The 26,706-nt window shown below is 42.2% G+C and overlaps 1 protein-coding gene across 3 annotated transcripts in view; it reads left to right on the top strand.

The window, feature by feature from the left end:
• Window positions 1-26,706, top strand: part of HS3ST5 (heparan sulfate-glucosamine 3-sulfotransferase 5) — a 636,371-nt gene that overhangs the window by 247,096 nt on the left and 362,569 nt on the right. For all 3 annotated transcript variants that reach the window (XM_078648573.1, XM_078648571.1, XM_078648572.1), the window contains exon 3: window positions 16,242-16,319. The gene's annotated coding sequence lies outside the window, so the exon portion shown is untranslated. The remainder of the gene's footprint in view (window positions 1-16,241; window positions 16,320-26,706) is intronic.

Genomic DNA, 26,706 nt, shown 5'->3' with positions numbered 1-26,706 from the left:
CTGTCCTGCCAGGATCAGACAGTCAAAAAAAATTACAAGTTAAAAATGCATACATATATGTTCAAACATTGAGAAGCTTTGGGTAAGCCCTTTTCATCTATTGGTCTGTTCAACTCTCATTCACATTTTGCTTGCGCTTATCACAGCATACATCATGGGGAAATTGGTCAAAAATGGCTTGCCGGACTTGGCTTGGATGAATCAGTCACCGCACACCCACCATGGTCCCAATCTCAGATATACAATCTGTTTCATCCGGTCGCTTAACCCCCAAATCCTCCACAGGCCTGTTTTGCCCTAGCTCAACGCTGCTACAGGAGGAGCCTATACCTTACCAGGAACACTATTCCTTATGCTCTGCTGCTTCCACTGCTGGGGACCCCCAGAGGCAGGACGGGCACCTCCAGTGGGGTGCTCACATCCTGGCACGCAGCCAAATTGCACACATTGGGGGAACTATACGCTGACGGAACTCTGATACCCTTCGAGAATCTGGTGGAGGACTATGACTTACTGAGGGGCCAATTCCTGTTACACAATTCCATTACGAGATCGCTCTCAGCAGTCTGGGGAGACATAACCACTGAGCCGGAGATGCATCTCCTAATACAATACCTACATGTGATGGGCAGTGGATCACATATAGTACACTAGTTAGCGGGGACACTACTAACCCACACGACAAAACCTATGGCGGCCCTGCTTTTAAAGTGGGAACAGGACAGGGGAAACCCATGGATGGACCTTGAGTGGGACATGATTCTAGCCAAACCCACATGCATTCAGAGAAACTCCAAATTCCGCCTTATACAATCATATATCACACATAGGACATACCTTTCACCGGACAAGCTGAACAAAGATTTTCATACGACCTCCTTGGCATGCCCCGCTGCCTACAGACAAATACAGACCTCCTCCATATGCTGTGGTCATGCGCATATCTGACCACATATTGGCAGGCAATCATAGCAGCACTTGCGACATACACTGGAAGGCCGCCACTACAGACATGGGAAGCATTTATACTTATCTTTCACCCCAGACCAAACAAACATAAGGTCACTGCTACGTTTATTGACCTGGGCCTCATAGTGGCCAAAAGGTTGATTACAAAGCGCTGGAGACACACCGACCCCCCGCTCTTAAGAGCTGGAAAAATGTGCTTATAGTGTTGGCCCAGGCAGAAAGCACATCATTACATGGAGAGGAAATAGCACAAATATCCCATTTCACAATATTGGGATGCAATACTTGTGGAATTGTGTTACACAGATAGAGAGGCTGAGAACAACTCCTCTCAGACGGCAGAAGAGCGAGACTCGAGCGCTGAACTCCAGACACATCACACTCCAGACCCATGATAAACCAATCATTGGTATGTGGAGGAGTGATACTGTAAGGGATATAGGACGCTAAGGGGGTAGAGACCTGATCACTCATCCCATGGAGAATTGCGAAGAGGGGAAAGCAAGTATATTACAGTATAGACGAGACAATAGCATGCTCTCCTTGCACATCATGACCCAGATGCGACAAATTCATGATGGTTTCTTTTCCATTGTTTGGTTAATATTTGTATTGTATTTGCATCAAGCTGTATTCCCGAACCAGACAGTGAGATACGGGAGATCACAAGGAATGCTGGATGGGCAGGGTAAGGCACATATATTGCCACACTAGTGGACATATGTGTGCAACTCACATGCAGTATGCATCCAACAGCATGTATGCAAATAATATTCATATGTATATTCGTTTAATAGTTAGAACTGGAACCGATTACAATTTAAGATGTATGGATAATATGAATGACAATGTCCACTGCACCAGCTATGGTTACCTGATCCCCATCTCTAATGTGTTCATTGTTACTTATATTTGAAAAATGCAAATAAAGTTATTTTAAAAAAAAATGGGGCAATGGGCCAACCCTTGTCACTCATTAGCTACCTTGCACTATGAGTGATGGCATTTTGTCTGATCACGTGTTTACATCTGCCTCAAAAGAAGTATATGTATGTGGTATTTGCATAGCGCAAACCTAGTCAAAGCAAAGAATGGGGCCTAACTTGAAAGATTGCATGTATTGTAATAACAATCTACTGGCTTCCGCATAGCATTATAGCAGTCCACCCGTTAAGGCCTTATTACCTTTAAGATATGCTTGTCACAATAAATAAATCAGGTCTCCTGCCTTTGTCGCAACTTCTTCTAATAAGCAGGTCAGACATATGTTATCATACATAACCTTTTCCAGTGAACAAGTCAAGCCATAGGCTTTATCATTGATGTTGGAATTGGCCCTTTCTGCAGGGTCACCCGCAAACATGTTGCCTTCCTCCTCTCCTTTTTGCTGAATTCATTTTTGTTGGCTTAAGGACTCTGTGCACTTTACCACTGCTGACCAGTGCTAAAGAGTGCTGTGCATTTACTACTGCTGACCAGTGCTGAAGTACTTGCGCTCACTCCCCTAAATATGGTTTGATTGGATTATCCACAATTGGCATATTTAATGTACCTATAAGTCCCTAGTAACGTGCACTACATATGTCCAATGCCCATAAAATGAAAGCTACTAGTGGTCCTGGAGCACTGATTTTGTCACCCACTAAAGTAGCCCTTTAAACATGTCTCAGGCCTGCCACTGCAGAGCCCGTGTGTGCAGTTTGGACTGCCGTGTTGACTTGGCATTTAAAACCCATTGCCAAGTCTTAAACTTTCCTTTTATTATATGTAAGTCACCCTTAAGTTAGGTCCTAGGTAGTCCATATGGCAGGGTGCTGTGTACTTAAAAGGTAGGACATGCATTTGAGTTTTACATGTTCTGGTAGTGAAAAACTCCCACATTCGTTTTTCACTACTGCAAGGCATTCCCTTCCCATAGGTTAACATTGGGAATTCCTTGTCACAGCTAATACGCTGTAATTTACAGTTGGAAGGAGGCAGAGCTGTCATGTTTAGTACCTATGGAATTGTAATGGTAAATCCTCTTTACTGGTAAAGATTAATGATTGTAATTTATCATTACAATTTCCAAAAATGCCACTTTTAGAAGGATGGAAATGTTCTGCTCTTAGCCCTGTGTGCCTGCAGCCTGTCTCCAATACAAGTCTGGGGTGGGTGACAGCTGGGCTTTGTGTATTTCGTCTAGACTGCCTCACACAGTGGAAGCTTAGGAGTGACTTAATGGGCTTAAATGGGCCATTTGCTGGCTTGATGGTGAGGCAGAGCTGAGCACTGCCTCACTTATACCTGAATAGGCTGTGCCCTGTCCCCACAAAAAGGACTGCTTAACCCTCTGTGGTGAATCTGAAGCTACAGCAGGAAGGGAGGATCTCTGTGCACGTCAAAGCCCCTCTTTGAAGTTTCCTCCACTTCGAAGGCACAACTGTGTATAAATACGCGTCTCTGACCCTACCAACTCAGACACTTGAGAAGAAACTCCAACAGCATACTGGCTTGCCTCCTGTTCTAAGACTGAGGGATATCAAAGTCTTACCTCCTGCTCCTGTGCCTGGTCCATTCGAAGTGGATGCAAGTGCTTGCTCAAGTGGAACCGACTAATTTTCTGCTGCGCGAGGCAGAAGCGACACATCGCCGCTGTCGCAGGAATAGAATCGTCGCTTCGCACTTGGAACCAGCACATCACCATCAGAACGAATGCATCTGAACCAGCACATCACATCTGCTGCAGGAGAGACGATCGACGCATCCCATCGACTGAGTGGAGAAACTCGGTAAAGCGGCTTCAGAACCAATGCATCTTGGAACTGGCGCTTGTCTGCGAAATCGGCTCATCACCATTGTTACAGGAGAAAAATGACGCATCACCTCGACTGCGGGATTGACAACGATGCATCGCTTGGCTGCAGCCCGCATATCACTGTTACAAGCAGGATAAAGGTACTTTTGTGCAACAGGCATTGCGTGGCTGTTGTATCTGGCCCATGCTCCATCGTGGTGAGCCTGAACTCTTGACTTTGTCCTGGTCCGGCGTGACCAGATAACCTCCATAGGCAATTATCGCTTCTAAGTGCTATTTTTACTTTTACTCTTTAAAAATGTATATTTCAACTTCTGCTTATTGGATTTTTGTAATATTGGTCTTGTTTTATTTATAATCTAGTCTTATAAATTGGTGTGAAATCTTTCTGTGGTGTTTTCACTCTATTACTGTTTGAAGTGTTGCACACATACGTTACACATTCCCTCTTAAGTTAAGCCTGCCTGCTCTGTGCCAAGCTACCCGAGTGTGAGCACAGGTTAATTTATGGTATGTCTGACTTACCCGGACCAGGCTTGTGGTTCCTGCTTGGATAGGGTGCATACCTCTGCCAACCAGAAACCCAGTTTCTAACAATTGACTTATCCGCATAACCAACTCAAGCCTGGTGTATAAACCTTCCCCTATGTCAGCCACCAGGCACAATGCCTTAATATCTCAACTGTTTACACAATTACACTTGGCAAAACAATATGCAGCACCTCCTAAAAGGGCCTATACAGGATTATCACAGTGCAAATCTTTCACTCCCCAGGTGTGTCAGAGGTGCTACCAGCACCACACCTCTTGCCTAGAATGGTAATATGTGTGTTTCAATGTAACAAAATACCCGTCTAGAGCCTTTAATAACCCACTAATAACCCACTATAATCCATCCTTAAAGGCTATTGGCTTTAACTTAGCCTTTTCATAGTAAAGTAGCCAAGCAGCTGCCTTTTTAAAACATTTCCTAAGAAATATATAGGATATACGACATCTGACATAACCAATCCCAGGCCGAAAGGGTTTATTTTTGCCTTTTCACCATAATGTGATATTGAGCATATGTTTTCTAAAGAAGTAGTCATAAGGCATACAGTCATAATATTACAAATAAGTACAAAATTATACTTGGCAAAACAAAATACAGGAAATCCAAACAAAGCTTAACAAGAGTTATCACAAAGCAAATCTTCAACATGCAGGTTATGTCAGAGGAACAACCAACACCACATTCCTTTTCTAATATGGTAGTCACTGAGATTCCAGGAAATAAAATACCTGTCTAGCAGCTCTAACATAGAGTAATAATATTTCACCAAACTGCCTAATGGCTTTATATATGCTTTCCACAATAAATAAGTTAGACTTACTGCCTTTGTCATAACTTTTCTTAATAAGCAGATCATGTCTGTGGTATCTCTGACCGCAAGCCTTTAACAATGGGTTTTTACCACAACCAAATTAGCCTCATGAATTGAGCATAAGCTGTCCCGCAAAGCAACAATCAGGCATAGTCATAATTTTACAAAGATGTACAGTTACAAAAATAATGTTCATGATTATCACAGTATACATTTTGAAATTCAAAATGTATAGAGTGCAGAGAATGCCCCAGGGCATCTTCAATCCCAAGGTTTGTCACTGAAGGGTAACTAACCCCATAACCCCTTGCCCAATACAATAATCAGTGAGAAACCCTGCAATACAGGCTTTAAAATAACGTAATGAAAATTAATCTATAAAGGCCTACTGCCTGTGGCATATGTTTTTCACAATAAAAAAGCCAGGCAACTGCCTTTATTATAACACTTCATATTAAAAAGTACACCCTTGATCATTGGCTTATCACCATGACCATCCAGGTCTCCTGTCTTGCACATAAGCTTTCTCACAAGACAAAAGTGAAATGCAAACACTTTTTTTCAGTTCAAAGACACGTCTTCTGGTCAATCAAAACTTGTTGGGAGGAAGATAAACATGCTGGCAGAGATTACGCCCTTTTCTCAGTACTGCTTCATAAAGTTCATTTTTTTGTTGATCACATTAGGTCTGGGCTTTCAAGCCAAACCTATCAATATAGAGTTGCATAATAGTCAGATTGCTAGTAGCTTGAGTTTTTCACTTGCACTGGAAAGGATGTATGCTTTTACATTCTTACTTTTCAAAAGTATTTAGAGTAAAAGCTGAAAGTACTAAAAGCCAAATTAAATAATGGGTGCCATTATCTCAGTGTGTAGTTTAGTTTGTGTGATTTTCTAAAAGTACGTCTATTCCTATGGGTAGTAATTGTTTTTCATGCAGTGCTTGTATTTTAAAATCTCACACACTTCATCCAGGAGACATATCTTTACTTCACTTAATCAAAAGTGGAAAAGAAACATTTTCTTTAGAGATTTTGCTCATCTGTAACATGCAGATCTGCACATAGCAATCATTTTGACTATAATTTTCATAACCTTTGCATGACGATATATTCTTCAAAGTGTGCTCGAATGGTAAAATAATAAGGGGGTGAGTTACACTTATTTCTGCCCCACTTAACCTTTCAAAAAGTGATTTGGTAGCTTTTTGTAGCATTATAACCGGCTGCCAAAGGGTATACTAGATAATAAAGGCCTTCAATCCGAATATAGGCCAGCTGCTGGCGAGGCATATAACAAGGTAGAAGGCCTCGAATTACCTGTATTCAAAAGTAGAAGGGCTAAAATGTAATTCAAAATTCCACCCACTCAAAACAAAACATAGAGGAACAGAAAGACAAGCACTGGAATGCTGGAGCATAAGGTCTGTACCAGCCATTAATTGCATTTGTCAATCCTTTGTCCTCAATGAACCGTTTACCATTTGAATGACCTTATGCTTAACAAAGACCACTTTGTTTGGTACATTTCACCTCACTGGCAGCCGCCTCCTACTTGAACACCCACTCACAAGACCTTTGCAACAATCTCTCTCAACTCTTCAGCAACAAAATCAATGCCATTTACAGCAACTCAACCCATAACCTGAACTGACAGACCTAGCCATAAGCCACAGATTGCATCTCGAGAACCAATGCTAACCACTTGGCCTGTCATCACCCTAGGAAAAACAGCGGCTACCATGGAGTCCACCCACTTAGGGGATCCATTGGACCCCTGCCTCCACCATGCCAATTCCAGAGGACTGAAACCCGTCAACACCATGCTCACACTCATTTTGAATGCCTCCACCTCTTTCGCAACCTTCCCAAATGATTGGAAACACCCAAATGTCCTCCCACTTCTGAAAAAACCTTCTGCGAAACTATGAAAGCACTCCAACTACAGGCTGATCTACCTACTATTATTCCTGGCCAAGGTCCTAGAAAAATCATCATCAGGAGCCTCACTGAGTACTTCAATGACCACCAATCCCTCAACTCCACTTAGTCTGATTTCAGACCCAACCACAACACGGAAATTGCCCTCATCACTGCCATGGATAACATCTGCATGACTCTGAACAATGAAGACACAATGATCATCATCCTGGACCGCTCTGCAGTCTCCCACCCCCTCCTCATCCATCACCTACATGACATCAAAATCCAAGTAGATGCTCTGACTGGAAGGACCCAGTCACTCAGCCTGGCACTGTATACCTCAGATACCCGCAACCTTGTCTGCACAGTTCCACAAGCATCCTTCTTGAGCCTGACCCTCTTTAATGCATACATGATCCCTCTAGCCAGCATCATCCACTCTCACGACATCAACATCCTCTCCTATGCTGACCACATACAACTCATTGTACATGTATTTATATAGCGCAAATCACCGACCCGGTATCTAAGCGCTTGCTTAGGGAACCCGTCCTGGTATTCCCCTGTGAGATACCCCGGCAGGGTATCCACAAGGTGAAAGCCAGGCATCCCGCCACGAGGGGCTGTAGTGGAGATTAAGCAAGCTATTGCCCAGAGTCGCAGAGTGTGACCCCGTGAGTCGAGTAGGCACCGGAGCGAGAATTGTCGAGTCCGTGGAATTTTGAGCCCGAGACCCGCCGAGGCGGGGAACCGAACCCTGGTCCACGGCCGATCTCAGCTTCCGGGTCTGCCGCCTCTAACCACTGAGCCACGCTTCTCCACATTCTTTCCTCATGGATAAAATGCCCAGTAACACAATCAAGTTCAGTGCCTACATGACTGAAATCACCCAGTGGATGAACACCAACTGTCTAAGGATGAACTCTGTCAAGACTAAAATCTTGGGATTCGGGAAGAGCATTTCACTGTGGGACTCCACCTGGACAGCAACAGTGCGAAAACCATCACCCATGCCAAGAACCTCGGGATCCTCATCAACAGCAAACTCAATATGACCGCTCCAAGTCAACGCTGTCACCGCTTCATGCTTCCATACCCTGAAGATGTTGAGGAAAATGTTCAAATTGCTGCCCGATCAGCACCCATAAAACTATCACATACACCCTGGTCACATGCAAGCAGGACTACGGGAACACCCTCTGTGTTGAAATAAGCAAAAAACTCAGAAGAAGGCTGCAGACCATTCAGAACTTGGCAGCAAGAATCACTCTCAACCTCCCACATCACACTCACATGAAACCACACCACACCTGAAGGAGCTCCACTGGCTCCCCATACACAAACAAGCACAATTCAAACTCCTTCACCCACTGTTTAAAGGCTCTACATAACACTGGACAGGCATAACTCAACTATTGCATCTGCTTTCGTAAACCTTTCAGACACCTCCGCTCATCTGGACTCCTACTTGCACACATGCAGGGTCTGGTGGCTTAGTGGACTAAAGTACCACTGTAGGGACCTATGTTAGACCTCATAGTCCCAGGTTAAAATCCTGGTGGGTCCATAAGTCTTTCATCCTTCTGAGGTCGATAAAATGAGTACCATTGAGCTGGGTAAAAATAAACATCTGCTATTCAGCGCCAACATACCTTTGAGTGCATGGGCGCTTTACAAATACACGTTATGTTATTCCACAAATATGAAAAATCAGATCCGGCCCTTGAGCCTTCTCCTACATTGTTCCAAAAGTGTGGAACGACCTACCACTACAGATAAGAGTCTTCTACTTCTTGAAGGTGGAGACATTAACTTTCAAGTAGTCCCACTAGGCTTATCGCTGTCTTGGGCTCACACCTGCTCAGCGTCAGGACACCCATCCATGTGATAGTAACCTTCAAAAATCTGCATAACAGAAAAAAAACTTAACATAGCTTGAAAAAAAGCTTTCGTAACAAGTATTATCAATGGTGGCAATAGTTGAGAATTCTTGAAATATTAACATTTCCCCATAGAAAGACATTAAGAGAGAGACAGCTAGAGAGAGAAAGCACATACATAATCAGGGTATGTTTGCTACACATGCTTGTGCTCAAATGTATGGCACAACAATTGTCAAAATGCTTAAGACAATCAAATTCAGATGATTCCCTCTCACCTGCAAAACCATTCATCAGAACACTCCTACATACCTGACCAATTTACTCATCATCTCAAGCTCCCAAAGAGCTCAAAGAAATTGACACTCCCTACAGTAAGTCAATTCAACACTTCTCACCCCAAAAACACTAAGGGGGTCATTACAATGGCGGACGGACTTAAGTCCATCTGCCATCGCCATGGGGATTGGGACCAGCTGCTTATATGGTGGTGGTCCTGCAAGTGCAATTACAATGCGACCGCCACTGTGGCGGGCGCATTGTGCTTGTTTACCATTGCGGCGCGTGCTGCTAGCTGCAGTACCCGCCGCAATGGTAAAAATGCAAGTTTTGCATTTCCCTGCACTAGGTGGCAGGCACCATGCATTGACTGCTACATGGTGCAGGGAAACTTTGGGGGGCACCTATGGTGCAAAACTGGAGTGCCCCTCCTTAAGGGTTCCCCACTATGGGCCCCCAATGTACATCCCGACCAGCCTGTGAATGGCAGTTGAAGCGCCATACACTGGCTGGCGGGGATGCAGGATCCTAATCTGGCAGACGGTGCATGCTAGGCACCGCCTCCATTTTGTGGATGTGGGGTCCAACAGGCAATCGTAATGATTGCCTGTGTCAGAATTGTGGCGGACAGACTTCCCATCCGCCAGCAAACCGCCCATCATCCTTATCTGGTGGTCTGAGAATAGCCGCATAATGGCGGTGAATCTGGCACGGACAGGCTGCTGAAGGTGGATTCACCGCTATGTTAATGACCCCCTAATTCTCTGGAGTCTTCTCAGCCCAAAAATCACTCATTCTCTAGAGCCACAATCCCCACTTGGTTCTCTCTACCCCTGGTATCAAAACTAACTAACCCATCTCCCTTTTAGAAGGATCCTAAAAGCGCACATTTCCGTCTGTTCCTAATAAATGTAGCCTCACAATGTCGGCTAAGCAATTTTGCACCCAAAAATTATCCAGTGACAGTTTGATATTATTTCAACCAAAATATGTACAGTGTGATTCAATAAAAACCATATGATAAACAAATCAAGAACCCTAAACAGTGTGTATGTTATAAAAGTATACAATTTATTACAAATCAATTAAAACAATAGTTATACAGTGTGATAATAGTACCCAAAATCACGTACAATTTCAATATAAAAATAAAATCAATAAAAAATACACAATTTTTAAAAAAATTACACAATTCTTAAAAATAGTCAAGGAATCACAGTTGTTGTAGTTGTCGACGCAGTGTTTCGGTGTGTGAACGATACCACCTTCTTCAGGACAAACAATTCTGTGGGTTAATTATTTAGCATTCCTCTTTCATTGAATTTGGAGGAGGTTTGGATCGAGGTCACTCTAATGTGTAGAGCTTCTGGTCTATTTAATTCCAGTAAGAAGTACCTTATTATATCAGGAACTTTGCGTTGATGAGGATGCTGGAGGGGGGCCACCGTATTGTAAATAAAAATCACCGCAACATGGGATTCTATGTCCCTTACTACAGCGCCACTGGATGCCTTCAATTCTGCCAGCAGCGTCAGAGTATTTTTAGAGTATTTTTAGACACGGTCGTTCATCAATTTGACTTTTTAAGTAGTAACCGGCCTCCCTGCTCCCCTCGCAGCCCTTCTTGCAACTTCTGTCATGGGCGATCCGCAACTGGCAAAGCAAAACGTCTTTTCAGAACACAATGCTGTTTATCCAGGACTTGATGAATGATAATCAACTCAAACTGAACTCCGAGAAAACGGAAATTGTCATTACCAGAGATAAAAATTACCCGTGGAGGTCCACATTTTGGCCTGCCATTAGGGACTCTCCTCCTTTACACAAGAAATCAGTCAAGAGTCTCGGAGTACTGATAGATGCTAACCTGTCTATGAAATCTGAACTAGGAGCTGTAATCTCTAACTGTTTTCTACAACTCCAGAAAATCAGAAAGATCTGCAAACTTCTTTCCTTTGTGGCTCTCACTCCGGCTATTATTGCATTGCACATCTCCAGGCCAGATTATTCCTACTCTCTCTACTTGGGCCTCCCTAAGGGTCTGAGCCGCAGACTCCAACTGGTCCAAAATCAGGCAGCCAGATTGCTATACCAACAACCTCAGAACTGTAACATCACCCTCCTCCTGAGGAAACTGCATTGGCCTCCATCTTTAAGGCCGGTTTTCTTAATGTTAAAGCATTACAGACTGTCAGTCCTGCTTTTATCTCTGCTCATATGCAAAAATAGACCCCGGTGAGGTGTGTGCACTTGAATTTTCTTATTACTCCTACCTTTAAAAAAAGTCACTTGGCGTTTCCAGATTCTCTGTACTTGCCCCCTGCATCTGGAATGCCGTGTTTAGGAAACTCCTGGCTTTTCAGGCTCGCTCATGAGAAACAGTCAGTTGCGTGTTACGTTCTAGTTATCTTAGTGCCATGAAACCATTTCTGTGTACGTGCAGTTTAGAAATGTAAGTAACATAACACTGTACTTTGTGTAGATCAGGGCTCACAAAGGAATTGGTATGTGTTGCATTTCCATAAATGATTCAGCCTTTTTGATAATGGGGCAAAAAAAATTATTTGGAAGCCACCATGGCCCATCCAAGTATGCAATGAAGCAGGCTGTCCACTTTGTGTTGGTGAACTACTTATCAAAACCTTTAATTAGGAACATCTGTGTTCTATTGCATTCTTTGGTTCGTTCAACTTCTGTTGCATATCGTTCTGTGAACCATGAAGGATGGTAGGACATGACCCACCTCAGGGTGGTATCTTTCAAGCATATCTGTCTGTCCCTGTTAGGCTTCTCATGTGGAAGGTGTAGGAACCTCAGTGCTTTCCTGAAGGCGTGCACCCAGCTCCACTACCGTCTTCACGCACTTCCCCTTCACCTGAACTTCCAAGGCTTGGCCTTGATCCTACTTATAAACCCTGGGAGCACAAGAGAAGAATTGCAGTGGAATGGAAACATCAACTCTTCTCCACACACCAGAGAATAGAAGTAAACAGATTACCTGAAACTTTTATACATCCTGCCTCCAGTGTCTCATCAGTCACCCATCTATGTCTCCTTAACACTTAGGGCCTGATTCCGAGTTTGGCAGACAGTGTTTACTCCATTGGGATTTCAAAGGAGAATACCGCTGCCATCCAGAGGAAACTCCGACCACAAAATTTTGAGTTGTCAACTGGCCCTGTGGAAATCTCTACATTGATAGGAAGAATGTCATAGAGGTTCCTGTCAACAAAGAAAACGTTTGAGGAACTGTATCTTCAGTCATGATGGACCACCATCAAATTTTTCAAAAGTGGTTTTTATTTTTAAAACAACCCCCCAAAGCAAGAGTTTGTTTTTGAAAAATGGATAATTAATGACCTCCACACCCTGGGAGCTTTCGACTAGGATGTGGGGGTTAGTATTAATTTTTTTCCTGTCCCTTACCACCAGGTATTTCCTGCCAGTGACGGACAGGAAAAAAAGACTTTACTTTGTCCACCATAAATAGGGTAGATGTTGCAAAGTTCTTCCCCCCACGGCCCGTGCTCAAACGGGTTGACAGAGCAATACTTACAGGCCACCCACTTCTAAATGGTGGCTACTTCATCACATTTGCAACAAAGTACCCTGGCCACCAAACCCTGAATCAGGCCTCTAGTCATGCAACTGCAGGTCCAGGAAGACCCATACCAGTCTGTTAATTGCTGACTAGCTGAATCTATTGACAGGAAGTTCCACTGCTTTGCCTCACTCTAAACTGTGCCAGGCATTCGAGAAAGGTCTAGCTGAGTTGAATCCCAAGCTGTTAGGAGTCTCTGAATGCTCGCCTTTTTCTGCAGTGGACCCAGAAGCAAATGATCGGAGTTCTCTGTGCTATAAAATAAGCAAACACCAAGTACACCCCCCTTCAACTCCCTGCAAGGCAGCATATAAAATGAGCATCCTAGTGCCAACAATACTCTTTGTACCCAGCTGGATCGTAACCTTGTTGTGTGATGGTGAGGGGGTGGAGGGCACAGGGGACAGCGTTGTAGAATGGGTAGTGGTGCTTTACATAAATACAAAATAAATAGATATGGCACAATGTATTGTTATGGCTGAGAACTTGTGACACCTTGTAACACTAACAACTGACATTCCAAGAAAAGGGGGAGACAAGTATTTTCAAGCCTACTATGGCATTATGAATCTTCCCCCACAGCAGAGCCTCCTATATAGAAGGTCTGAAGCAGTGGGCAAAATTAGGAAATAGGCAATCTTCAGGACATAAAAGGCTGTAGTTAAAATGCCCGAGTGAAGCATTACAGTGAGGGACATGCAAATCAGAACTTTATGGAGAGGGTTACCATCTTCTCAATATTTTTAAATACAGAAAAAATATGTATCTTAGTGCACAGCTGGTTAACAATGTTCCGCTCCCTGGAACATGATCACCCTTATAAAGGAGGACCGTGCTATAGAAGGAGGAAGAGTTTGTGAAGCAGTATTAGGTAAGAGGAACACCAAGAAGCAACATTAGTATATTCATTTTATTATTTCATGCACATGCTAAACTCGTTGTGAAGAAGTGGGCAAACACTTAAACCAATGCCAATATGGCAATTGTTTTTATACATCTGTGTCAACCCTTGAACATACATTATATCTTTGTAAGTTGGCATAGATAGTCACCTGATTTGCTTGTGAGGGGTTGTAATAGGATTATATTAATGGTTTAATTGTATTATTTTATTCATTTTGTGGTATGCTGTGTATATTTAATAGTTTTCAATCAAACTCATTCACCCAAAGAAGGATCCTCTTGATGGTTCAGTGATGTTGCACTTCAACACCCTAAATCGTCCTTCAGCCAATGAACGAGGGCTGTACACCCTTCCCGTTGGTTCGACATGAGGGAGGGTTAGAAAGGCCCCTCTGGTGATTTGCAGCATAGTGTTTCCTTTTTTTCTGCAACTCGGGCTGCCCAAGCAGCCTGTGTTTTAAATATATATATATATATCTTATTAATTTGTAATGAGGATCAGCGTGCAGGGCATGCTGACGTTATTACTCCTGAAAGTGAAAGTAAAACGAGCCAATGGGCTTGTTTTACTTTCACTGAAACAGTGCACTGGGATTATCTCAGTCCCCCAACCGCTGATTATCTCAGGAGATGTATTGTTGGAAAGGGGAGAATCTGCCCAATGGATCCCTTCTGCAGGAGAGCGATCCTCAAGAAGGGATCCACCTATTACCCACCAGGCATAGCGGGAGTGGTGCCTTAGGCAAGGGCTTGTGCTCCCCAAACACCCCTTCAACATTGTCAGTCTTTCTGCACCTCCTAGAGGGCAGATGGGGTAAATTACACTGGACCTGACCCCATCTGGGGGGGGGGGGGGCATAAAGCCCACTAGACATTGGGGATTTATTTTTTCATAAAAATATAGAGGTGGGGGCTGCCCACCAGGATGGCCATGCCCCCACCCCTAATGCATATGGCAACAGTCTTTCTGCCCTCCCCCAGGGGTGCAGGTAGGGTTGATTGCCCCCAACCTGCACAGCTGGGGGCAGAAAGCTCACTAGACTCCAAAGGTTTTTTTCTTCTTACATAAATATAGGGGTGGGGACTCACCAGGGCATGGGCATTCCCCCATCCTAAATGCATATGGTAGAAGTCTTTCTGCCCCCCTCCCGGGGGCCGATGAGGGTAATTACCCCAATCTGCCCCCGGGTGGGTACAGAAAGCCCACTAGACACCAGAAATTTCATTTACTTTTTATTAAAAATAATATAGTGATGGGGACTGCCCAGCATGGCCATGCCCTCACCCCAAGCAAATTGTGCAACAGCCTTTCTGCCCCCTTGGGAGGCAGATGGGGTAATTTTCCCCGATCTACCCCCTGGAGGGGGCATCAAGTCCACTTGACAACAGGGAAAGATTATTTTAAAAAATACAGGGGTGGAGGCTGCCCACCATGGGCATGTCTATGCCCCCACCACAACTAAATGGGGCAATAGTCTTTCTGCCTTCCCAAGGGAAAGATGTGGGTAATTACCCACAGCGGGCAAAAAGCCAGGGAATGTTAAAATAAATATTTAAATATATAGTTGTGGGGGCTGCCCACCATGGCATGGCTATGCCCCAATTCAAGTAAATAGGGCAACATTATTTTTACCCCCCAGCCGGTCAGATGGGGATAATTACCCCTGATCTGCCACCCGGGGGCAGAAAGCCCTCTAGACACCAGGGAATGTTTTTTTTAAAAATATGGTTAGGGGCTGCCCACCATGAGCATAACCATGTCCCCAACCCAAGTAAATGGGACAACAATCCTAAAGTTTGGAAGAAGACTGTTCATATTCTGTTTGTGTAGAGGGAGAAGGCTTACTTCTAAAATGTTTCCTTTTTAGTACTTTGAATAGCTTTAGCTTGTTTTGATTTTTAAAGAATGTTTTGATGTCTTCCTTGTACACACTGTGGAAGCATGTGCTTCTTGCTTTCTGACTCACAGTCAACACTTCATAATATTTTGGCTATGATATTTTGGCAGCACACAATTTGGAACTCAATATTTATGTTGAGTGCCTTGAATTTTCCATCGTTAGCCGAATGTGTCTTATTTATCTGCTCCATATCAGTATACTTCATGTTTGTGTAAATTCAATAGTTTAACATTGGGCAAGGAACCCTTACTTATTCCATTATATCTGCATTGTTTGCCGTTATTCAGTTGCTATTCTGTTCTGTGGTTTTATGTTTGTGTTATTTTTGGTTTGGGTATGATACAAGTATAGGCATATTTTATTTAACTTTGTTTTATTTATTTTATTTTACTTTATTTTATTTATTTTATTTTATTTTATTTTACTTTATATTATTTCTGTTTCGGGTTATTGTGTTGTGTTACTAGCCACCTTTCAACCAATAAGGATCAATCAAAGTGCTTTCTGGATGTTTCAAGTGTTACCTTCATTTTCCATAGAAGAACAGTCAGTCAGAAAATATGCATGTTGCTGTGAAGTGTACTCCAGAAACTCTGATATTCAAAGTTCCCTTTCCTTTTCCCAGGTTCAACTAGTGGGACGTGTCTCCAGTCGAGATGCCGTATCTTCCCATGCGCCGGAGTGTATTCCCGTCCTTACTTCGGTGAGCTCATTAATAATCAGTAGAATGTTCTGGAGGCGGGAGATAGGACCTCCTAAATGAATACCTCTTCAGACGCCAGTTATCTCACTGAGGCTTGGTGCAGAGCCCGCAGAAGGCCTGAGAGATTGTTGAAGTCTCGCGCAGCAGGATGTTACAGGCTTGTTTTAAGAAACTATCATTCGTATTAATCATATTTCCACAGCATGCAGCTGGCAGAGACCCCGTACTGCTGAGTGTGTGCTTTCAAAGCATCAAAGGTGGCATCTGATCACACTTAGAATTAGGAACATTTCTAAACAGGAACAGTTTTACGCCTTGTGTCAGGTTTTCCTAGAAGTACTCTATGCGTCACACTGTACATGCAATAATGTGTGTATTACTCACGCTTGATGATGCATATTTATTGCACCCCAGCAGAAAAGAAAATTAAAATTATATGCAATTCACTGTTTTAAAAACTTCGCCTTGATGCTTTGTGTGTGTGTGTGTGTGTGTGTGTGTGTATGTGTGTGTGGGGGGAGAATTTCCAGCGTGCCAACATGGTATAAATAAAAATCCAATATATAAAAAAATTGGATTCCTTGTCAAAGATGGAGGAAACACTGAACATATAGCATAGCCCTTGTCTTCGTGTAAACATGGTGGATGTCCATGCTTAAGGCCAGTTTAAACAAGAACAAGAGCAACCCTAATGTCCATGTGAACATGGGTTTCAAGAGACCTTGAAATAAGTGTTCATGTGGAACTCATTTAAAGAAAAGATTCATAGTGTCACAGACTTTTTCTGTGTGGACTTAATCTACGTAAGCATTTCAAATTAAGCTTTTTTCATGACAACAATTGTCCTGTCTTGAATAACTTGATATGAACATTATTTCAAAAGGAGAGATACGCCAGTATCTTGTGTTGTACTTCGATTCAGCCGAATATGGTTATATTTTTCTTTAGAGAAACAATTGTGCAATCTAAAACAGCTGTTAGATTTGTAAATGATAAAAGATGTTGCTAGAAAAGAAGAAAAATGGGAATAAATAAGCCCCAAGTGAAAGAAAACCAAAATCGAACCAGAAGGAAACACAATAGTGAAGTGAATGGTGTGAACATTTACATTATATTGGTTATTATTTCAATTAAAAGAAAGCCACCTAGATTTAATACAATAGAACTTTTTCAATGTGCCACCTATACAAAATTACAGTCTGTCTTTATATATGTATCTTTTATGATTCACAATTCAGACAGATGTTTTAAATTGCACAATTGTTTCTCTAAGGAAAAATAAAAACTCAATTTAGCTGAGTCGAAGTATAACACAAGATACTGGCTTATCTCTCCTTTTGAAATAATGTTTATATTAATTTCATAAAGACAGGACAATTGTTGCCATGAAAAAAGCTTAATTTGAAATGCTTACATAGATTAAGTCCATGCTTAAGGCCAAGCACATCCCTAGGTAATGCTCCCGTAGCCCACTCCATTAACGCGTTTCAGGCATTATAAGCACCTTCCGAGTCATCAAAAGTCAACCCCATAATTTCAAAGGCAATGCAGCAATGCGTGTTAATTAGATGACTGAAGAAAGAGCGGCAACATTAACCTATAGATCTGTGTCCTATAGATCCATGACCTTTGGCTTCATTAATCCACAAATCTTTTTCTCAATATTCTTCACTGTTTTATAAGTTCCCAGGGAAGGAGGTTAACGTTACTTCTCTGCGTTGTGCTTTGATTAATTGATTGGTTTGATAGATTTTTCCCCAACTTTTTATTGGTTTGTCTATTCTAATTCTGCACCGCGGACAGTTGTCTTTGGTCTTAGCGGCAGGACACCTTTTAAGCTTTTGTTTGTCATAAAACCTATAACATAATATATTTATCCACCATATTTTCTGCCATATTGTGAATCTCCCTACCTTCCACAAATCCAAGAGAGACCACACCTTGGAACCTTTGAAAGGACTTGAAGTGGGTTGCACTAGCCACCGATACATGGTTTTGGATGTATGACATTACAACGCATGCATTTACATCGCATGCCTTTACAACGTAAGTATTACAACGCAGTCCATTACAACGCATAGTGCTTTGGGGTGCTGGATAGGGAATAGTTTAATTTACTATTCCAACTCCAGTCCCCGTGGACACTAGGGAAGGTTATTGGATAGTAAATTAACCTATTCCCTATCCTAGAGCGCCCCCCAGAGCAATGCGTTGTAATAGTTTGTGTTGTAAAAGTTGCGTTGTAAAGGTAGTGCGTTGTAAAAGTTTCGTTGTAAAGGCTGTTCACCCATGGTTTTAGTTAATCATTGCTAGTAGTGAGAGATGTGGCAGTAGCTTCATGGGCTTCAGAAGAGCACTGTACAGCTGCAATTGATGTATCTGGTTTATGCTTTCTTGCACAATTCTTTGTTTTCAAATGTTCTGGTGGATAGATGTTTCATTAGATAATGTGAGCATCATAGGGTGTTTTATTCCTGAAATCCTCCTCAGAAGGAAAGAGAGGAATGTTTTGAAGATGTAACAATTGAGATGCCATCAGAGCCGAACTGGGGAACAGAAAGCAGCTCTTACAAATATTCGCAAATCAGCCCCTCTCCCTTCATCTCCTCATGCAGTCTCTACTTTTCCATCCATCCATTCTCTCGCTCCTTCTCTCCTCACCCTTTCTCTCTATATTAGCCCTCCCTCTCTTTCTCTTAAAGTCTTCCAGTACCTGGTTCAATTAACGGGGGTGTCTGCTGGCAAAGTCGCAAAGGTACTAGGCACAGCTCTGACTAGTCAACACTGGCCTCAAGGTCTCCAGCCCATTGAGGAAAAGCCTAGTGCAATACCAGGCCTTTCTGGCCATGGATGCAACCTGGAGTAATGGAAAGGTTGTACAAGGTGGGAGTATATGTGAGATTCAAAGATTAATAGAGCTGCAGTTGTCAAATAAATGAATAAAGAACTATAGGCGGGGCTAAGATTTGAAGGAGTCCACTGATGGTGCTGCTGAATGCTGAAGTTGTCAGTTACCAAGGTTGTCTAGCCTTTGTTCCTCTGCATGCTTTTTTCTACTGCCGCCATATTTTTCCTGTCTCTTTATCTCCCTCTTGCAGGTTCATCTCATGCATGATTTCTCCATTTCTTAATGCTTTGTATCTTCCACTCCCTATTTCTTTCTTCCTTTTCTTTTTCTCTCTTGCTTTGGGTCCAACTCTGATAGTGAAAAATGTGTCTTAGTGCCCGAAAAATGAGTGTCTGTGCCCACTACCCGCAATGACTTGCACAATGTAAGCACTGCAGATAAACTAATGGATAGGAAGAGTGGCCTCCTATTCAATGTGAAGCAAAGTAAAACAAAGGTGTACTATTATTCATTCATAGAGTGACAGGAAACTGTTTACAATACATGGGCCACTGCAGTACCTACACAAGTCCTCCATTTAATGTGCTTACTATAGTCTAGATGTGCTATTACTAGTCACCTATGTTTAGAAAAGTACATCACTCCAATCCAGGGACCTCATTTATGAGGCCTTGCTTCAGTTTTGCGCTTCCGATGCGTCACTTTTTGTGACGCATCGGCGGCGTAAAACATGCCTCCTGTTGCGCTCTGTTTACAAAGTGGTGCATCTTAGCAGATGCGTCACTTTGTAAACCCCTGCGCTACATTATACCTGCGTCAGGTATAATGTAGGCAGGGGGGGTGTTTCCCCTCAAAAAGCTTTGTAGAAGTGACGCAGTGAAATCTATGAGATTTCACTGCGTCACTTCTAGGACACCGTTGCATCAAAATCTTGCGCCTGCCTCACAGCAGGCGTAAGACTGACGCAAGCCCTTTCACATGGGGCTTGCCCATGTGAAAGGAAGCATTGCTGGAGTTGCGTCACTTTTGTGACACACTCCAGCAATGCGTGACTTTTGCGCTTACAGATACGTCAGAAATACTGACGTATCTGTAACTCCTTGTGACATGATGCGTCATACATTAAATATGACGCATTAGGTATGTCGCAAGGAGTGCGCACTGAAAAGTGACGCATCGCTGCTTTCACGCAGCGATGCGTCATTTTTAATAAATGAGGCCCCACGGGGTTTTTCTTTTCATTTCTGAAACATATACTCTTGTTTATTTCATTATAAGCCAGGACTAAAAGTCCCAGAATTAAAAGGGTTACAAACGAGAGTGGACCAGCGCATTGACCTGGGAAGCTTGGCAGGGCTGGTCTTTGCTGATTGCTTGCACTCTCCGATTCTCTTCACACTCACATATTCACATGGAATCTCAGAAACAGTGTCTCTCTCGCACACGCACACAGTCAAACACACTGACATAAGCATGCGCACACATGGAGACCTGAAAGAATCGTTCACTGTAGAACCTACTCAAATATGCTAGTATTGTAAATGCAAAGCGAATCTAGGTCACCTTGTTGCAATAAGAAAGGAAATAAATGTGCAAGAGCAAAAATGGAAGAATCTCATAACAACACTCAAGAATGCTGTTATCTATTGAAATTGTTTTCTATCCACACATTCTTCACGAACATTGCTTTCCATAGTGATGTTGCTGAGTTGAAACATTATCACTCTGGGCAGACCCCAAATCCTCTTTGAGAGTATCCAGGGAAATAGTGAACAATATGGAGGATTTAGCCTTCCGTACAAAAGAACAGACTACTGAAGACATTGGTGTATTATATGTGTGCGCGCACACAGTAACATCTGTGCCTATTTCAAAGAAACGAGTCCCCACAGAAATAATGTTTTATTATCTTTTACATATATCTTTCTTGGTATGGGGCTTCAGGGTTTTAATATATTTTGAAAATAAATGTGATGGTGTTGAATACCGTATGTAGCAGAAATAAAAACAGGTTGATGTTTATGCTGAATTAGTGTTGTGAACATATTTTTACATTTTGTGCAGACAGATAGATAGATAGATAGATAGATAGATAGATAGATAGATAGATAGATAGATAGATAGACAGACAGACAGACAGCAGACAGACAGAGAGACAGAGAGACAGAGAGACAGAGAGACAGACAGACAGACAGACAGACAGACAGATAGACAGATAGACAGATAGATAGATAGATAGATAGATAGATAGATAGATAGATAGATAGATAGATAGATAGATAGATAGATAGATAGATAGATAGATCGATCGATCGATAGGTATCTGCTATTCCTCTATATAAACCCATCTCTAATTTCTTTATAGGCTACTTGAGCCGTACCTAGTCACCTAATATAAAGAAATAAGATCAGAACTCAACTGTAATAAGTTATTACAGTTGAGTTCTGATATCACAATTCCTGCTAGGGAAAAGGCTGGTCAGGTTGTAAAGCATAATTAAAGCATCTGTTTAAGAAGCAAAACTAAACGTACTTTTCTTTCTTCTGCTCAGTTTTTCTAGCTGTATAGTGATAAGCAGAAAGGAGATGTTTATGGAAGCATATTTATTTTTTATACTCCTTAGCTAATTATAATAAAGTTAGAATCTTTCTCCATGTTTCCACACATTCCAAGCTCCTGGGCTTTTTTCTTTTTAAAGGACTTTTATTAAACTGTTTCTAATATCTTTTTACAACCAATATCTAACAGCTTTTTTGATGTGTTTAATTTTGCTCTAGAGATTCTATTTTTATTATGTATGCTTGCAAACATGCTGTCTCTTTCATATGATAGAGCTGTGCACCAAGGATTTACGTGATTTGTGGGAAAGGTGATGTGTCATGTGAACATGTGTTATACAAAATAAATTATCCCCTGCCTTTGGCCTCTCTCTTTATATGGTCATGGAACTCCTAGGTGACTTCTTATAGCCTTCTAATGTGCGGCTGAAGAATTTATCCCACATGTATTTAATGGTACAGTTAATATAATTGAAAGAAACAGGCTACATTACCTACCTGTGATGCTGCGAAAGCCACAGAGTCCTTCCTTGGAGGATCATCCTATCCTTTTTCAAAACATACACTTCGAGGCCCTGGATACCATGATCAGAACAATCTTAACATCAGAGCAGATATACGGTGCTGTGCATAGATAACAGAAGTTAAATCCTGATCAGATGTTACCGTCCCTACCTCACTATTGCACCCAAATCAAATCAATGCTGAAAAAGCTCCTTGCTTTAAATTGGTAACTTTAAGATACAAATTGTGAGACTGGTCATTGTACTTTCAATATGAGCCTAGTTTAAATACAGGAATTTAAAGGAAAGCGAAAAGTCTGGAAATCAAGCAAAGATTAAAATTGCTTTTAGAAGATTGTACGAGAGTTTATGCACCCCAAGTAGCAGGCAACTTATTGTCACAGGAGCCTTCAATTTTGATATGCCTGCAGCACAATCAGTCACAAGTTGGTGAGCAACTCTTTGAGATTTACCCCAGACATTGTTTTGAGGAGCATTTTGGACTTCATCCCTCCTCACTATACTTAAATTATATGGTGATTGACTAGTGCTAATTTATTTTACTGATAATTAACTTTACCAGTAATGAGACCGGATCAAAATATGTCACTGGGTCTTTTTTTTTTGCAAAATTTGTTGAGTACTAAAATCAATTATTAAAAAATGTAATATAAAAATACATAATGAATACCATATGTAATATGGTTCTATTTTGCTATCTTGGGGTTCGGGTGATATTTATAATATACTCAGCCTTCAGCCTCATGGTTTGTAAATGTCACCAGAACCCCAATGCAATATAGGCCCTTATTACTCAGTTGTCTATTACATGTATATCTATATCTACACACACACACACAGAAACACACACGCGCAGACACATACAAACACACACACACTAGCATAACAGGGCCACTAGAATTAAGTGATTCTGCAGCATTTTCAACATAATTATGGATCTGCTGCATTAGCCACAGAATCCATCATCTGCTACATAATCTGCAGTTTTCAACAAAAAAAGTCTAGCTCAAACAGATCAAAAGTTGCTAAACCATGGCAAAGTGTTTGTGCCCAGTCAAAGGCCCTTTGTAAAAGTTAACTGGTCATTAATCAGTTGCTTATTTCTGTATTTGGGTGTTAAACTGGTACTAATGTGAGGTGAAATGTTTGCCCAGATAGCATTACCATGAGTAAAAAGTACAAAATAATGAAGTAAAACTGAAAAACTCAGTCACATCATTTGCTGCTCCCCTGCCACATAGTTCCAGTGGCCTTGTATATACATTACACAATGATGGTTTTCACCGTGTAGTTACAGTTAGGACCTAGTTACCAGAGTAAGATTGTTTTTGGTGTGCTAGTAACTTTGGCACTGTTTTCAGATTCTGATGACACTATCCCGAAATATGTTCATCCACCTCAGTTCCTTCCTAGAAAGTTTTGGGGTGATCCATCAATCAGGGACTAAGAAACAATCCTAACATGTAATTTCTCCATGCAATTTTCATGGGATTTTTTAACAGCGCTTCAGCCCAAAACAGTCAACAGAATTACCCCAAATTTGTCGGAAAGCTAGAACTGCACCCAGAAAGTGTGTGTTTCATGAGTTGGTAAAAATCCATTCAGAAGTTTTGGGAACATTAAGGTCCAAATTTTATGTATATCTGGATGGTTGGTTTTGCTGGATTTTCGCAGGGGAGCACAGACATGCAACTTCAAATGATAGAGGGATCTGATTGGCTGACATGGCTTTTTTTCCCATCAACCATCTTGCTCCCACAGGATTGAGAAGCTCTTGTGAGTACTGCGGGAGCTTGCGTTCTGATTGAGTGGACGCATCAAGAGGAGAAATGTTGTTGCAGCCCTTTCAGGACAAGTGGGCTCATTCCTGTGTCCTGAAAATAAAAAATTCAAAGGAATAAAGAGGCAGGGGAGGGGTATCCTGACCCCTGGAGATGTAGGAGCAAGCTCAGGAGACAAAAGGTATTTTGGGGATTGCAGCGATCCTACGGGATGCTCACGATAGCCGCAAGACTCCCCCACTTCAGTGAGAGCCCCACAGAAATGCAGGCTTACACTGGATTCTGTGAGAGTGCAGCAGGATCAGAAAACCATTTTTTAAGCAAGCATTTGCAATGCAATAGGTCTTGCAATTGCGAGAGTTTAAACTATTGGCATTTTAAATGACAATGCTTTTTATTTTTCTGTTTTGATAATTAGCTTATAAAACAAAGGCATTGTCATTCAAAATGCCAATAGCTCTAACTCTTGAAAATGCAAGACCTATTTCATTTCAAAGAAGTGGCCGCCATCATGCTAGGCTGCTTGGAAAGTGAAAGCACGCATGTCGCGCTGAATGTTGCAGGAGAGCATATCGTGCCTGCAGTAGGAGAAACTCATTAAAGAAAATAGTGCTTACAGGCTTTGGCGAGTATCCTGCTGGAGCCACACTAACAGGTCACCCCTCGAGTATTGACTCGGTCACCCGCCGTAACCGCAATCTGCGACGGCGTTCTCATTGAGTTTAACACAACCTCTTGATCTACGGGCTAGGACCACGTACCCAAGCAGCCCTTAACCTCCATCTGGCTCTATTACCGGGAAACAGTCCAGCGAGCGCCCGCTGCCCTCATTTACGCAGCCTCCTTGCCGGAACAGCCTTTAACGAGCCCTTCTCGCTCACAGAAATTGTCCAGCAAGAGCCTGCACGCTATTCAGGAGTTGCAGGCCCCCAGGAATTTTCCTGGTTTGCCAAATAGATTTCTGTTTGCACGCAGGCATGTTCTAACTTACTGTCCTGAAGGTGATCCCATGTATTTAAGCCCAGGGACCGAAACGTTGACACAAATTGTACCATATGTCACTAAATAATATGGATAAAATGAACAATGGTATTAATATGAAAATCAAGTCTGTCTAAAAAAACACCCAAATACAGACCTCTCCCCTTGCCTGTACACCCTCCCTTCTACTTTCTGTTTTGTATGTATTGGTCGCAGGTTGCACGTAACTTGTAATTTGTCACTATCTTTTTTATATAGAAAGCTTATTCTTCAAATAAATTCTGTCCGGCTGGACAAAGACTATAGTGTCTATATAGCATATGTTGATAAGTTGTTTTTGACCTTATTTTGTCTAGGGACCGCTGACTTTAGTAACAATTGCCTTAGCCAAGGTCCCTACTAATATTACCTTTGGGTTCCCTTGTTTCCTTAAACACTACAGGCTAACTAAGACACACTGTGTAACAACAGAAGTAAACGGGCCAGTCCTCAAGGGAGGTTACACATGAACACAAGGTGGTACTAAGGAGGGACTAACAAGCCTATTAACAAATCAAAAGCCAGCATTTACAAAGGACAATGACACAAGTCAATGAAAAATATGGGCGGAGAGTGGTCGGAGCTTCAAGTCCATACTCGAATACAGCATGCCTCGCAGAGCAGGGCAGGCGCCGCCCAGGGGCAAACTAAAAAGGAGGTGTGAGTGTCTGTAATGGGTTTGCTGTATGCAGGCAGTTGGCTCTATGGCTAACCCACATAGGGGGTTGGGTCCTATGCCAAGCTCTGCGGCCAATCCCACACTCAGCCGTTGCACAATGGGGTGGTTGGTTGACTGTGGGGTGTTGTGAACAGGGACTGGCTGCACTCAGCCCAGCACCAAAGTCCATGCACAGTAGGGGATTAACTGCCCGCAGGGGAATGGGTGCAGGGTCTATCCTTTAGCCGTGAATGTGGGGGTTGGCATACCTGTGGTAATTAAATATTACACTACATTAAAACACCCTAGAAATGCACTGAACAATTCAGACGTTGAGGAGACATGATAGGTAAAAAAGGAAGTTCAAATTCATCCTTGTCAACTAAAAAATGTAACATTCACTAGTTATAGTTATTTCAATTAACCGTAACTTGCTCTCTCGACATGCACTGTCTATGACCTCACATATTGTATCACTCATGACATAGTCTATCACTTTACTGATAACATCTATAAGACATCTGAAATTACATAATTGATAACAACACTGTGTATGTCTGGAGTAGAAGGTATAGTTATTTGAAAAAACTGAAACTGATGAATTTCAGTGTTTCTTTCAGTCAAAATGGTACATGCCTTTGGTTGTACATACACAAATGTATTTTACACAATCAATATCTGGCAGGTCTACATATATCTTTGAGATTCAGGCCCAATGTACTTATTCAGAGAAATTGATGGCAACAGATCCCCAACGCCAGGTACATAACAGCTACTTTTTATAAGTATACTTGTTATCACATGCTGCGTTAGATACCTCCCACGCAACCTCTTTGAATCCAGACATCCAGATTACAGCTCAACTATCTTCAAACTCCCTGCACTTTAAATGGAGGTTCGTTGCAATGCAAACTTCTAGTGCTGCAGCTCACTTTCTAATTCCATTAACTAAATGACAGTAATTCCTTTTGTCAGAGTTGGTCCTTTGTGGGAAGTT

The sequence above is a fragment of the Lissotriton helveticus genome, chromosome 6 (assembly GCF_964261635.1).
Source record: "Lissotriton helveticus chromosome 6, aLisHel1.1, whole genome shotgun sequence".
In the NCBI taxonomy this organism is placed as follows: Eukaryota; Metazoa; Chordata; class Amphibia; order Caudata; family Salamandridae; genus Lissotriton; species Lissotriton helveticus.
This window is presented reverse-complemented; position numbering and strand designations above follow the sequence as displayed.